Raw genomic sequence first — 10,770 nt, 5'->3', positions numbered from 1 at the left:
TATATATACATTCTGTGACTGAGAAATTTTAATGCTGGGTACCAAACAGAAATGCTTGATAAAAGACATGTACAGGAATGTGCTTAGCAACATCATTTATAATAACTCTAAACTAGAAACAACTGAAATGTCCATCAGCAGTAGATGGATGAGTTGTGATATATTTATTCAGTGAAATACTATGGAACAGTGAAAATAATGAACCAATGCTCCACTCAATAACATGGATAATATGTCTCACAGAAATAATGTTGAACAAAAAATGTCAGACAAAATAAACCAGACTGTGTGATTTCACTTACTGAATATTAAAAAAAAAAAGTTAAACTAATCTATAGTAATGAATCTTGCTATGGTCTCTAACTAGTATATGAACTAGTTCCTCTGTTCTCCATGGTCCCCGCTCCCAGACTCCAGGTCAGTCATCCCATAGCATTCTCTGCTCCTGTTAATCTGCTGCCCTTGGGTAAAGTCCAAATTCTTGCCCTACATTTAAAGTCCTCAGAACTCACCAGCTGAGTGTCTAGGTTTCGTGGTGATCACCTCTTTATAAGACATAGTTTTGTAATATCATTTTTATAAAGAGAATAGGATAACTGAGTCTATCATGGTTGATGGAAGGATTCATAAAACATGCATCTTTTAAATAAATTAAAATAAAATAATTTTTAAAAATTTTAGAACAAAAAAGTTAAAAATAAAAATAATAAATTAATTTTAAAAAACATGCAACTTCACCCACATATGTGCCACTGCTTGTAGTACTGCTACTTGTTTGTGCCCTCCAAACACAGGGACTGATTCATTCTATTTTGTATGAGTTTTACTTTTTAAAAAAAAGTTTAAAAAGGAGAAAAACCCGTTGTATGTTTATAACTATATACCCTGCATTATTGATTTTATTTCTGATGGGAAGGAAGTGCCATTTTGACTCAGCTTTGATGAGACCCAAATAATCTGCTTGCCTTTGCAGATTTTACAAAATCGTATGGAACACTTCAATAAATTGCCAAGGCCCCTCCCAGGGCCTTGGTAAGGGCCCAGAAAGTGAGAGGTCCTGATGCTTGAGTTTCATCACAGTGAATATACCTCTGCTTCTCTCATATTATTCCCTTACTGGTACAAAGTTCAGCCAGAATGGTCTTTGACATTTCCCAGAAATAAGCACTTTCTCTCCTTATTTCCTGCCCATGCCACTCCCTCCTTCACTTTGTCTACTTATTCCCAGGAGGTATGGCTTCCCCCTCAAGCCTCTTAAGTGAGGGTGACTTTTCCTTTGTACCCCTCAACCACTGGGTCTAGAGGTGGGACATGCATCCTCCTTGTTCTTCATCACTCTTCCCAGACCACTGCCTTTTTCTCATTCCCAAAACCTCCATCTACCTTGAAATTTATTCACTCACGGTTCAGGTGGCTAGAAGTCCATAGTCAGGGTGTCGACAGAGTCATGCTGTGCCTAAGGCTCTAGGGAAGAATCATTCCTTGCCTCTTTCAGCTTCTGGTGGCCCTAGGCATTCCTTGGCTTGAGGCAGCATCACTCCAGTCTCAGCCTCCATCTTCACATGGCCTTCTTCTCTCTGTATCTGTGTCCTCTCCTCCTCTTATAAAGATACCAGTCAAGTCATTGGATTCAGGATAAGTCTGAATCCAATGATATCATCTTGAGATCTCCAACTAATTACATTCACAAAGGTCTTCTTTCCAAAAAAATTCACATTCCGAGGTTCTGGGTGGAGGTGAATTTGGAGGGGACACTATTCAACCCTCTATACTTCTTTATCAGGAAGGACTTCTTTTACAACCAATCTGAAATAGCACTCCCTCCATCCGAACTGCTCATCCCTCTACCCTACTCTATTGTTTTTCCATAGCATTTATTATCAGTTGACATTCTTTGTAGTTATTTATTGTCTGTCTCCCTGCACTTGATTTTGAGTTTCTGGGAGAAACAATTTTGTCTGTATTGCTTATAGCCGTATTCCCACTGCCCAAACTAAGTGCCAGTATGTATGCAGTAAGTTAAGTGCTGAATCAGTGAATTACAGTCACAGACTGGGTGGGTCCTGGCCTCTGCAGGCCCAGCACAGGCTTTCTCTCAGCCTCAGCATCTCCATATCCATCCAGCCAGTAGAGGTTATTTTCTGCTTGGAATTAGGGCTCACCTCGTCTATTTGCCACCTCACATTTCTCTCAATAAACATGCAATGTCCCCAGTTAAAATGGAAACAGCTTGAGGTCTGTGGGCTTCGTGCTTTGGACAGATAGCCAGTCAGTGAGCAAGCTGATGGAGAAAATGAAAATGCTTGCTTCTCCTAACTACTCATTCTCATTCTCGGTGAGTGTCCACATGAACTGTGTTCAGTTCTTCCTTAGGTTGGGGTTCAAAGTTTATCGTGATCACAGCCTTGGCTACAGTAAAGATTATTTGGTCCAAGGTTTGGAGAACATAAGTTAGAGGGTTTGCTCCTATTGTAGACTTGACTTTGATGTGCTCCTTCTAGGTGTAGACTGTCTTCTGGCCATGTATCCCACCATGGCAGGCACACAATTAATGAATGAATGGATGGATGGATGGATGGATGGACAGACGGACTAGAACCAAATGGTTACCTCTGACACTTGCCTTCATTTCAAAGTAATGTAGACTAACATAACCTAAGACCACAGATATCTCACAGAAACATGCATTAAGCACTATATAGTCACCCTTGAACAATGCAGGGGTTAGGGTCACTGACCCCCCCACCCCTGCAGCAGCTAAAAATCCATGTACAAGTTACAGTTGGCCCTCCATGTATGCTGTTCCTCCTTATATGTGGTTCCTCTATATCCCTTCCTTATCTGTGGTTCTCCATCCTCAGATTTGACCAACAGCAGATAGTATAGTATAGCTGTGTTTATTATTAAAAACACCCATATGTAAGTGGACCCTGTAGTTCAAACCTATGTTGTTCAAGGGTCAACTGTATTTTTTCAAGAGTGCTTTCTCTTCATCAACATGAAGGATGTAAGGACAAAACACACAAAGAAGTCTTGCTGATATTTTGCTTCTTTCAATGACTTTGCTATTAGAATGAGGTGGATGAGTCAGTTTTAAAAAGTAGTAAGTGAAAAGAGCAGAACTAATGAGGCAGTATAGTGATTACATTGTGAGGAGTGTGTTCGGAAGCTCAACCAATGCCAATCAGGCCACTAAAGGCTGCAGAAGACACAATATTGTAAACTGACTATACCTCAATAAAAAATATATAATATATAAAAATTAAAAGATAAAAGCTGCAGAAGAGGTAAAAGTGAAGTAATTACATGAGGTGCAAGGTATGGGGTGGTCTGGATAATCCCACTACTACAAGAAGGGGCTTAGTTTGTTAACCTGTTGTTTGGGTAGAACCATTGCAGACGCAGCAACCAATTCTGTGCCCAGCGCAGAATCTCTGACCATGAACCATAGTCCTGCGTTATATAGAATATCTCACGTTGGTAGGGTAAGTGTCAAAACACGCAGAGAGATTATGGCAAGTAAATCAAATCCATGACATCAGTAATCGTGCTGAATTGAGGAATAAGTTTCTGATCATTGTGATATTTGTTATTTAACATATTTGAAATAGTTCAGATAGCTCAATTAGAGGACTAGAGGATCTGATACTTTGAATTTAATTTAAAATGCTTAAAGGAATTTGAAATTAGATCTGTGGTTTTAATTTTAAAATGCTAAGAAAATTTAATTAAGTTTGTAAACAATAAAAGATTTTGATTGATTAAATCTCTGAGTTTAGACTTGGATATGTTAGTATTTGAATGCTTAGGAAGATTTCATCAGACTATAGGTCTTTCATATTAGCTATTGAAAGTGTTTGTGCAAATCAAACAGATTAAATATGTGTTTTTCCTTGAAAATGCCTACAGAAATTAGATCAAGTATGTGAGCAATGTTTAGGGTTTAACCCATTACGTTTTGAATTAATCAAGCATCAATCAAGAATTAAGCAAAATAAGTGTTCAAATTTATATACAAAACCAATCGCTTTGTAGTTAAGACAAGATCTGTAAACTGATCTTGAAGACACAAGACAAATTAGACTTTTAGATGTACAGCTTTAATAACTAAGATATTATTTAAAGCACCAGGAACTGTAAGAAACACAGTGCACAAAAGCCCCAGTCAGACGTCAAAACCCGGACAGCGTCCATTCATGTCAGCCCAAGATGAGAAAGTCTGAGCACCTGGCCCTGAGACATAAGGGACTTATCACACACTGTAAAGCAGAGTTTATTCTTCACTCCTCTGTGCTGATGGGGATGGGGAGGTATAGCAATGAGGTGAGGAGTTGTGCCTGGAGACTCATCCCTTAGCTGGGAGCAAAGATGGAAGAGGGCCCATATGACTGGGGTGCTCAGCTGGCAGAGTGCGGACAGCTGAATCTCAGCTCCAGGGGTTATATCCAAAGACATGGGTAGAAGAGCCAGTGATGGGCAGATGAGGCTCCTGCTAGTCTGCGAGTGAAGTTGTAAGGGAATTCTGTTGGGTCCCTGCAGATTACTATTTTTTTTAAATTTACTTTTAAACTTACATACAGTAAAATGTACTCTTTTTGGTGTATCATTTTGACAAAGTCAAGTATACAACCATCGCCACATTTAGGATACAGAACAGTTCCATCAGCCCCCAATTCCCTCATGCTATCCCTTTATAGTCAACACCCCCACCCTCCAAACTTCACCCCTGACAACCATGGGTCTGCCCTCCATTCCCCCAGCTTTACTTTTTCCAGAATATTATTAAATAGAATTACCCAGCCTTTAAGTCTGGCTTCTTCACTTAGCACAATGCTTTTGAGATGCACATTATTTTAAATGCCTGTAGAATATTCTGCAAAGGATTGATCATCCATTCCACCACCCAGCCCCCTCTGGACAAGGATATTTTAAAATATTTGTCAGCTGTCGGCATGCTTACTTTTGAAGGCTTCCCTACAGCATTTCAAACATTAAAAGGCAGCCATTTTTCATTGAAGATAATTTTTTTTTCTTGTAACTTTTTGGAGAAAAGAACTTTGGAATTGCTTTTGAAATTATTTGATTATTTTGTGATTGTCTATGACTCTTCACTAATTATCATGAGAAAAATATTTTTAAAAGTAAATACTGGAAGTGTCTGAGAGATCAGATTGCTGTCAGAAAAAGTTCATGTGATCTGTATGTATTAAACATAGTAATATTGCATTTTAAAAGAATTGTCTGAAGAGAGCAGACATGGCCCATCAAGGACATGACGAACATGGTCACAGTAAAATGAAACTTCCAGATTATAAACAATGCAAGATAGAAGGGATATCATTAAAAACTGTCCAGGAGAAGCTGACTGCACAAGGGTTAAGGGACCCATGGGGCCGCAGAGCAGCTTGGAGATACATGGGTGGCTTTGCAAATAATATTTCCTTTGTTGGTGCAACATTAAAAGGATTCAAATGGGGATTTGCTGCATGTGTGGTAGCTGCAGAAGCTGAATATTACCTGGAGTCCCAGAAAAAAAGATTAGCAGCATCACTGAAGATAATACCTGGAAGTATCTTTTAAAGTGGTTTCTTAACTCTTATAAAAAGGAGATTTCTTCACTGTAGCCAACTGGTCTGTGTGTTTGTCCTTTAAAGAATACTAGTAATATTTAATAAAATAAGAAAACATGTTTAAAAAAAGTAAATACTGGATTCACAGTTCACAGGATTGTAGAGACATTTCATTACATTTATTAATTTTTTATTTTGCAACTTTCTTATGTTAGAGCCAACATCCTTTTTTCAAGTCCCAAACATTTCTGTAGATCCCTGGAAAGCTCACAGACCCTGAGCACCATGCCCCAAGTTCCTGACAGAGTCCCACAAGAATGTCATAGCTGAAGGCAACACGGTGCCAACCTACACCAGTGAGAGAAGAGAATGGAAGACTGCTTTCTCTGAATCATAATAATGCCCTTCCAAAAAGAAAAAGAAAAAAGAAAAAGAAAAAAAAATGGCACAATAATTCTTTTCTAAGATTGTTTTTATCTCACAAACATAGACTGTGTAAAAATGTATGTGCAAATTTGTTCTTTGTAGCAATATTGGTAATAGTACTGGTAAGAGTATATCCATAAGGGATTGCTTCATCTGTGGTACATCATCACACAGTGGAATACTGTACAGCCATGAAAAGGGGTGAGGTAGATCTATACATGCGAACAGCAAAATTTTCCCAACTAAGTGAAAGCACAAGTCACAAAAAAGAATGTATAATCTGACTATATTTCTGTAAAATAAAAATCATTATGATTTTAAAATGTTAGTAAATGCACAGAAAAAAAAATGGAAAGATACATGCCAAATTTAACTATGGTTACCTCCAAGGGAGGAAAAAGTTTTTTATGTATGTATGTGTATGCGGTTGAAGGGAGGTTTTCGCTATTTACTTTTATGTAACATTTGAATTTACCATGAACATATATTAATTTGGTAATCAGGAAAAGTCACTAAATATTACTTTAGACGATCCAAACACAAGCAGGACTACTGAAAAATGTGAATTGATGTTCTGAATTTCCAAGCACATTGTGGATGAGCTTTAGACTGTTTCGGGGTTAGTGGGTTCCTTGTCCCCTTTTCTCAAGGTCAAAACAACCTAAACAAAAACTCCTCTTTCGCCTTCTTTCTACAGCCGAACACTCCCACCCAACGATAATCATTCACAAAAACCAAGATTATCTTGGAAAATAAGACTTTCCCACTGATTGAGAAGGGAAATTGGATAAAACTAGCATTCAAGTTCTACATGGTATCTAAAGAACTCCCAAACTAACTGACCGTGCATGTGCTCTGAAGAGACCCTCCTTGTCTGGGAAGGCCCTCGAATGCCAGCGGGTCAACATGGAGATAATATACTATGTAGATCAACACTCATGTATGAAGCACCATGTTTATGAGTTTTGGGGATGTGCTCATTAAAACATGGTACTGAGATGCTGTCTCAGAGATGTGGGAGACCAACAGAAGCTTACAGAGCCTTGGGTCAAAAAGGGTCTTGTGACAGAGACCGCTTGAGAACACGAGGCCGGTGATGGAGCTGGAAAGTAGCAAGTCCATCCATTCAGTGTCCCACCGGCCTTACAAAGTCAGCTGGTGATGAGCCTGTGGGCCCAAACTCGTTCGTGTCCAGGGCAGGCACAGTCTTGAGCTCCCACATCTGAGGAGCTGCTTGGATATGACAGGAGCTGGTCCAAGGGACACTGTGATGCTGAGGTGGCCCTGAGAGGCCTCTGCTTTCCCCCCATAATTGCTTCAAAAATTGTGAGTGTCCACACGGGTTCCCACAGTCACTTGTTCAGGACAAGCAGCAGAGAAGGCAGGAGAAGGGATGTTCTGTGGAACAAGTGGCTTGGCTTTTGTGGAGAACTAGCTGGTGTCTCATCCAGCCGCCTGGGTGCCACAGTCTGCCCACCACTTCTGCTTCCTGCAGGTGGTGGGAGGATGCAGGCTTCAGCCAGAGACGAGGCTGGCAGCCACCAGGTTGTTGCTTTCACCTCCCTGGGGCACAGCTGTCCTGGGAGAGGAGGGCTGAGGGAGCCAGGGAGCTCATTTGTAAAACGGGTTTCATTTTCTCACTTAACAGACACATCTGGTGCTTCTACTCCACCCTCTCTTCACATTTGAGGGGCCTCTTCTCCTCCCAGTTTAGGGAGCTTCAGGATGCTCTGAACCGGAGACCCTGACCCCTTCCCTGCCTTGGGGCAGCAGACTCCACCTGCCTCCAAGGTGAGATGCTTTTTCAGAAGGGGGCAGGGGGTGAGGGGGAAGGATTAAAAGGTGGAATGAAATATGGCGACACTTGCAAAGGGAAAGCAAACAAGGGGCTAAGGCAGCTTCCTGAGTTCACTAGAGGTGATCTTAACCTACGATCTAAATGGTTGGGAGACTCACCTGCTTTGGAAGGAGGGGCTCAAGGAGACCTGTGTTCAAGGCAAGGCCTGGCTTTCCTGGCTCACCAAGTCTACTTGAATGATCTGTGGTCCCCCATTGCCAGCTCTGCTTCACGTACCTCTTCAACATCTTGTCTCTGTAAAGAGCATCCTTGAAACCGCCCTCATCACCGCTGGGAAGCGCCCTCTTTCCTCTGGCTAGAACCTGGCATAAACGCTTTTCTATCTCACTCAGTCCTGGCGGCCATCGGTCTCGGTTAGTGGCCCCTTCCACACTGAAAACTCTCCATACATTTCTTTTAAAACCTTTTATTCAATAATATATACTTTTAAAATTATAATATGTAACCGCCCTTCATGCCACATACCCCCCGTGCCCCCACTGTGGAGTCTGTGGTCGGCTAGTTAACGTGGTCTGCTGGAAAACAGGTGGCCACGGGATGAGCCAGGGGCACGGGGGGAGCAACAGTAACCAACAACCATTTTGCATACCCTTCACATTTCCCATGCTTTCTGGGTCAGGAGGAAGTCAACAGGAAGCCAAAGGCGTGTGAACCTTTTACATTCGGAAGTGAGGTTTGATATACGGTGGTGGGCTGCCCTTCGGTTGGTCTAGTTCGTGCTTGCCAAACCTGCCACCATTTTGTGTCTGCTCACGGAACGTGATCTCTCTACACACGTTAAGACGTTTGATTTGGTTCTTGTTCTGCTTATGGAAAAGTGGGAGGAACCGCAACAGACCTGGGGAGAGATGGGAGGAGGGGAAAGACGGCATTAATCAATCTGACTGGGAGTGAGAACAGGTCTCCACTGGCTGGTGGCTCCCTTCTCCAGGGGAGTGCTGGGAATAGTATGCAAGCCCAACTTGCCCATGGCAGTTTGTGGGAAATCAGGTAAGAACCAATTTTACGATTTCAGGTTTCAAGTAGTACCCTTTTCCTTCCTCTTCTGATCACCACTAACGGGCAGTCTTTGTCCCAGCCTTGCTGTGACCCACTCCCTCCCTTTCTCTCAGTCCAGGAAGCTGATTTAGAAGCTCCATAGTCTCCTGACCATTCTGTGCAAGCCAAGCTACCAAGTTCAGCAGATCCGCATGACCTGATTTACAGAGGACACCTTGGGACCAAGACTCAGATGACTGTTTTTACACAGGGTAAGGGTCCAGTCCAAGAGAGCTCAAGTATTTTTAACTCTTCCCTGGAAGTGGCTGTCAGGCTTGGCCTGAAAACCTCATTTCTCCTTCCATGTCCAGCACAGCAGAGTGGGTGGTGAGATGCCAGAATTCTAGAAGCAGCATCTCAGGATGGTACGAGAGCATTGGCAGAAGGGACTATGCACCTGGGAAACTGTCACACAGAAACACTTCATGACTCAAAGTTCCTTTGGGCAAAGGAAGGGTTCTACTGCTTAGTACCTGAGAAAGGCTGCATGGTGCATATGGTTAAGAAAGAAATGACTCTTCAGCAGATGATTTTCAAGCTTTCAACTCCACAGAGGGATCAGTGAGAAACAAGCACACTAATGAAAGACACCACCATCTGCCAAACAACAGCATGTGCCTACTTGCGTTGCAAGGAATGGAGCTGTGGAGAGGTTTTCATAAATGCAGACACCCTGCCACAGTGGTTAAAGTCGTGCAATGAAATGGTCAACCCCCAGCAGCAGGTTCTGAGTGGTGTAACTCAGAAGCAAGAAACAGAACAATCCCCACCACACCACCCTAGTCCTGCCTCTTGCTAAAGGAAAGTCATCACACCAAGGTAATTAACTGCAACCACCCACCCACATCTTTGCAGTTCAAAGTTTATCCCTCCTCTCCCCCAAGACACAGGAAATACAAGTTTAAGGTCCTTATGGCAGTGGCTTGTCTCCCACTTGGGAAGGCTGGTGATTATCAACATTTTTATTTATGAAAACAGAATTTAACATAGCATTTTTCTTTCCTCTAAGGGCAGCAGCACATAAATCATACATCAGTCATCCAGTGATACAAAGAGGTGGCCAATTGAGTCTGAAGTAGTCATTAGTAAAAGATCACAACCCAGGCAGTGTTGCTTTTCTGCAAACAGAAGGAAATGGCTCCATGGTTCTCGAAGATTTATCCAAGCTTTCCACTGGGTGTAAGATTTCTGTCCCAACCTCTTAGTCACCATTTACAGCAAAAAAAGCCAGCAAGTGAAAAACTGTTAATTTATTGATTCAATGAAAGTTTTTTTTTTTTAAACAATCCCCAATACATGCAGTTCAGGATTAAGTATCACATTTGTAGCACATTGTTGAGTCTCTACACAAAAGTATGCATCACCTGTATAATCCCCTCACATCACGTTCCCCAGCCTCTACAATACCTGGTTGGGGTCATTTTCATGGACACATCCATACAGCTCCAAAGTGTATGTTATTACTGGTTTTCTTAGCCAGATGTTTCCCTGCCACCTCCCCTCTCCTCATCCCCACCCTGGGGTTAGTTTTTAACGGCAAGATACTAGTCTTAGATTAATTAATAAGCTTACTGACAGATTTGGCTTCTTGTGTGCTCACACGGACCCTGCTTTTGTTTTCAGGCTTATGTTCTCAATGACCTTGACTCTGATCAGTTACTATCCACTCCTATTAATTTGCAGGAGGGAAGTTTGCTTTTTCTTGTGAGTGCTCATGCAGTAACACAGGTTTCTAAACAAATCATTAATCTGAACTGGCATTAAAGGAAACTGTCAACGGGGCTCTCTCAGATCCATTTCAATGCATATATAAAAATTCTTCCAATTTTTGTGTCCCCAAATAATTTTGCGTCCATCCTCATCATAGCAGCACCTGGG

The 10,770-nt window shown here is 41.8% G+C and overlaps 1 protein-coding gene across 2 annotated transcripts in view; it reads right to left on the bottom strand.

Moving 5' to 3' along the window:
- Positions 1–8,244: 8,244 nt before the first annotated feature.
- CSNK2A2 (casein kinase 2 alpha 2) overlaps positions 8,245–10,770 on the bottom strand; it is a 38,139-nt gene continuing 35,613 nt past the window's right edge. For both annotated transcript variants that reach the window (XM_010985707.3, XM_064489111.1), the window contains one exon: positions 8,245–8,692. The gene's annotated coding sequence lies outside the window, so the exon portion shown is untranslated. The remainder of the gene's footprint in view (positions 8,693–10,770) is intronic.

Source organism: Camelus dromedarius, chromosome 9 (genome assembly GCF_036321535.1).
Source record: "Camelus dromedarius isolate mCamDro1 chromosome 9, mCamDro1.pat, whole genome shotgun sequence".
NCBI lineage: Eukaryota > Metazoa > Chordata > Mammalia > Artiodactyla > Camelidae > Camelus > Camelus dromedarius.
Note: the sequence above shows the minus strand (reverse complement) of the source record. Positions and strands in the feature narration are given on the sequence as shown.